A 5,476-nucleotide genomic window follows, 5' to 3' on the forward strand; every position below is an offset into this window, starting at 1 on the left:
CGTGCATCACAGTTAAATGCTGATGTTTTCACGTAAACTCTCTGACTTCTCATACGACCATTTGTAAAGCAGTGTACATTTTAACTGACTTTTCATCCAGCAGTTTTATTTGTATTTACTCTGTTTTTTTAATGAATTAAAATTTTTGTACAATTTGTATTTATTATGCTTACTATGATATCATTGACTGGAATTAGTTTTGTTGTGTTTTCTTGGGGGGGGAGAGATGGAGCGTTCAAACCATGTACTCACATCTCCATTAAAATGTACTTCTGTGCAGGAAGCATCAGTGCATCTTTTATAGATGTCTTCTTGATTCCATCAAGTGCATTTTTTATTATTTCATAGAATTAGAATACATCGAATTATTACATAGAATTATTTATACATCCTTAACTGTTAATCAGTTTCCTGGTCACAGTCTGAAAGATGTAGGTGTAAGGAATTAAGGAGCCATTAATTAGAGCTTTGGGATCTTGTCAGTCGTGGGTGTGGCCAGGCTGGCTTTTTTTAACTTTTAATATGAAATGGTAGCAAAAATAAATATGTTGTGCTGTGAATCTATGTACGTCATCTTTGTTAGAAATGTATTATATACAGTCATGAAAAAAAAATAATAATAATAATAAGTACACCCCATGGAAATTGTTAGCTTTTTTGACATATTTGGACAAGCAGACATTTAATCATCTTTGAAACAGTGCCTATTAATGAAATTGATCAACTTGAACAAAACCACAAGGAAAATTAGCTTTTTAAATCATTTATTCAACAGAAATATCAATAGATATTCTTCTATGGAAAAAGAAAGTACACTCTTGGTTTCAGAAGCTAGTTTTGCCCCTTTCCATTTCTTCTTTTTGAGCCATTCCATGGTGGATTTGCTAGTGCGCTTAGAATCATTATCTTGTTGAAAGGTTCACTTTCAGTTCAACTTAGACCTTCGGACAGATGGCCTCACATTATATTTAAGCACTCTTTGATGTGGAGCAGAATTCATAGTTGAATCAATGAGTCCAGTCTCTGAGGCAGTGAAGCAACCCCAAACCATAACATTTCCACCACCGTGCTTCACAGTTGGTGTGAGGTGCTTCTCCTGAAAAGCTGTCTTTGGTCTTTGCCAAACATGTCTCAGAGCACACTATTCCAAAAGGCCTGGTCTTTGCCTATATCCTCACTGGCAAACTGTAGTCTTGCTCTAATGTTCTTTTTAGACAGCAAATTCTTTTTCCTGGCACACCTCCCATGCAGGTCAAATTTGTGCAATCTTTTTCTGATTGTAGAAGCATCACATCCTGTGATGAAATTTTATGGTTCTTGGAGAATTATTTTTGCATCAGACGGTCTGCTCTTGGGCTGAATTTGCCGGGACGGTCAGTCCTGGATAAATTTGCGGTCGTTTGAAATCTGTGCCACTTGTAGAATATTTTCCAGTGGAATGACTTATTTCGAATAATTTGGAGATCTTTTTAAATCCCTTGCCAGACTCATAGGCATCCACAACCTTTTTTCTGAAGGCCTTATAGAACTAGGCACTGTTTCAAAGAGGATCAAATTTACCATTTCCATGGGGTGCACTTATTTTTTTCACATGACTGTACATAGTGCTTAATGACACTGTGATTTCTGTTCAGTGTTTAAGTTCCAAATACGATTGAATGAAGACTAAATGTAGCTTGGTCTTTTCCCACAGTCAAGCTCCAAAATCTAGTGGATAGCCTTCCCAGAAGAATGGAGCTTATTATAACAGCAAAAAGGGGAATAAATCTGGAATGGGATGGTCCACAAGCACATATGGGTGTCCACATACTTTTGGCCAAATTGTTCAGGAATAGTTTGAGGAATATGACAAAGGTGTTAACTTGGCCTCCAAATTCCCTAGATCTCTATCCGATCGAGCATCTGTTGGATGTGCTGGACAAACAAGTCCGATCCATGGAGGCCCCACATCGCAACTTGCAGAACTTAAGGATCTGCTCCTAACGTCTTGGTGCCAGATACCACAGCACACCTTCAGAGGTCTTGTGGAGTCCATGCCTCGACGGATCAGTGCTGTTTTGTGAGCACAAGGGGAATCTACATGATATTAGGCAGGTCGTTTTAATGTTATGGCTGATTGGTGTATCATGTGATTTGCATGTTGCTTGCTGCAGGGGCTGGAATCATGAGATCTGTGTTGCAGTCACTTGCCATTTTGTCCCTTGCTAGTGTGAATGCAGGGTTAATCTCCAAGGTCAAAATGATATGATATATTGTGTTGCTAATGTTCCTGCAACATTGTATTATAAAAAAAAAAAAAGGGGGTGTATTTGTATTAGTATGTTTTCCTACTTTCTTTACTTTCCATGATGGTTTATCTCATATCCAGATAAGTAAACTGTGATTGATGCATCGTCACTCTCAGACGTTCAGCGCAGCCAATATGGCAACATGCAGTTGGTGTGAAAATACTGAGTCTAATAGTGCTAAGCATAAACAACTGGAAAAGAGTATCGTAAAGAAAATGAAGAGAGAAATAAAAAAATGTTTAAACAATATGCTTAAGTGAGAAGTGGTAGATAGATTTTGGGTAGTGAAAACACTTAGTGACTCTGAGAATGAAAAAGAAAACAGTGGTTGGTGAACTTCACTTCTCTGTGTGTGTGCGTGTGTGTGTGTGTGTGTGTGTGCGTGTGTGTGTGTGTGTGTGTGTGTGTGTGTGTGTGTGTGATGAGCCATGTAGTAAATAAAGCCTAATGTGAGCTTTAATCTAACGTGCATAAAAGCTTTTTTTTTTCCTCTCTTCAAATGACTTCCTAACACTCCATAAGTACCCCACAGTCCCGGCCCTCGTTTCACCTCATTGTAACGGCAACATCGTGACTCGCGCACTTACACACTCACACACACATTCACAGCAGGTTTCTCCTCCCAGCATGCACCTCTGTGTGCAAACACATTCCTGTGGCCGCTGACCCCCGGCCCAGCGGTTGCCATGGCGACCAGTGCCCCTCTCCATGGCGACGGCTCCCCCCTTCGTGCGGCTCGGCCCAGGCCAGGCCGGCATCTCCAGGTGACCGCCTCTCTCCTTGTGCTCTGTCTCTCTTTTTTCTTTCTGTCTTTGTTTCCTCTTTTGTCTCTTTCTACTCATTTAAACTTCATTCCTGCTTCTGTGTGTGTGTGTGTGTGTGTGTGTGTGTGTGTGTGTGTAAGAAGGGGAAGCTTCTCAAACAACCCTGATCACCACCCACATACACTTTTTACATTTTCGTTTCTTTCTCTCCTGTTAGTGTCACAGGAACTGAGTGCAAAAGTTTTGTGAATATTAGGCAGGTTTCTCACACGTGTGTTTTTTGGTTATTGTGTTATCATTTATTTCTCTACAATCTTCAGTTCTAAAATATTTATGAAGAAATGTGCACACAAATATTACAAAGTTTGTAATAGCCACAGAGTGAAATATAACTTCTTTCTGTTTTTCTTTTTTGTGTGTGGTATAAAGTGACCCAAAAGTCAAAGACTTTATAGGGGTATACTGTTTGTACATGGATCTGTGTGTGTGTGTGTGTGTGTGTGTGTGTGTGTGTGTGTGTGTGTGTGTGTGTGTGTTTGATGACAGTGGAAGGGGGTTGATTGGCAAATTGAGATATTTACCACATTCCATTTCCTCTCTGTAGTCATGACAACCCCTCAGTGGGCAGAGCTTCATTTCAGCACATACACACACACAAGGGTACACGTGTGTGTGCATCAGCTGCACGTTAATGGAGAGGAGTGGAGGCACTGCGGGTTACTCTTGGGTGTTTTCCTGATCATGGATTTAGTCTCGTCCTTGACTGAATTGCACGTTGATGTGATTCTCCACTGAAAATGCCCTTCAAATCAAGACTATGGAGCTTCCTGTTAAAGGTGTACTCCAACCTTTTTCAACCTTATCTGTAGCATGTGTGTGATTACTATGGATGAAAATGTTGACAGAAATCCCTCCACTTACTGAGCCTCACTTATAATGGGAGTCTATGGGCAATAAAGATTTGTAGTATGTTTTCCTGAATTAGTTCATGAAGTCAAGTATTTTTACTATTGAGTGAGTGAGTAGTAAGTAAGTAATGAGTACGTAGTAAGTAAGTAAGTAGTAAGTAAGAATGTGAGTAGTTAGTAAGTAAGTGAGTAGTTAGTGAGTAAGTAAGTAGTTAGAAAGTAGTTAGTGAGTAAGTGAGTAAGTAGTAAGTAAGCAAGTAAGTAGTTAGTAAGTGAGTAAGTAATTGAATGAGTAGTAAGTAATAAAGTAAGTAGTTAGTGAGTAAGTAGTTGGTGAGTAAATAAGACGTTAGTAAGTGTGTAAGAGAGTAAGTGAGTAAGTAGTTAATGAGTAAGTAGTTACTAAGAGAATAAGTGAGTAAGTAGTTAGTGAGTAAAAGAGTAAGTAGTTAGAGAGTAAGAGAGTGAGTAGTTAGTGAGTAAGTAGTTAGTGAGTAAGTAGTTGGTGAATAAGTGAGTATGGAGTTAGTAAGTAGTTGGTGAGTAAGTCGTTAGTAAGAGAGTAAGTAGTTAGTAAGTGAGTAAGTAATTGAATGAGTAGTAAGTAATAAAGTAAGTAGTTAGTGAGTAAGTAGTTGGTGAGTAAATAAGACGTTAGTAAGTGTGTAAGAGAGTAAGTGAGTAAGTAGTTAATGAGTAAGTAGTTACTAAGAGAATAAGTGAGTAAGTAGTTAGTGAGTAAAAGAGTAAGTAGTTAGAGAGTAAGAGAGTGAGTAGTTAGTGAGTAAGTAGTTAGTGAGTAAGTAGTTGGTGAATAAGTGAGTATGGAGTTAGTAAGTAGTTGGTGAGTAAGTCGTTAGTAAGAGAGTAAGTAGTTAGTGAGTAAGTAGTTAGTGAGTAGTTAGTGAGTAAGTAGTTAGCGAGTAAGTAGTTAGTGAGTTAGTAAGTAGTTAGTAAGAGAGTGAGTAAGTAGTTAGTGAGTAAGTAGTTAGTAAGAGAGTGAGTAAGTAGTTAGTGAGTAAGTAGTTAGTAAGAGAGTGAGTAAGTAGTTAGCAAGTAAGTAGTTAGTGAGTTGGCGAGTAAGTAGTTAGCAAGTAAGTAGTTAGTGAGTTAGCGAGTAAGTAGTTAGTGAGTTAGCGAGTAAGTAGTTAGCGAGTAAGTAGTTAGCGAGTAGTTAGTAAGAGAGTAAGTAGTTATTGAGTTAGCGAGTAAGTAGTTAGCGAGTAAGTAGTTAGACCGTTAAAAAAAAAAATGTTGTTGACCAACATTGCACACACACACACAACATGCATTCAACCATTCACAAAAGAATAAAAGTTTTGATTTAAAAATATACACAGGAGAAGCATGACTGACACTGTAGACTGTTATAGAGCCTTGGTGCGAAGACAGCAAATGCACTTTTCTGTTTCAGTCGAGACTGAGGCTTTAAAAATAAACAATAAAACTGTATATTGAATCCTAAAATTAACTGAAAGCCAATGAAGGGAAACTGTAACTAGGGTTTTGTTTTTGT

This window comes from Ictalurus furcatus, chromosome 5 (assembly GCF_023375685.1).
Source record: "Ictalurus furcatus strain D&B chromosome 5, Billie_1.0, whole genome shotgun sequence".
Lineage (NCBI taxonomy): Eukaryota > Metazoa > Chordata > Actinopteri > Siluriformes > Ictaluridae > Ictalurus > Ictalurus furcatus.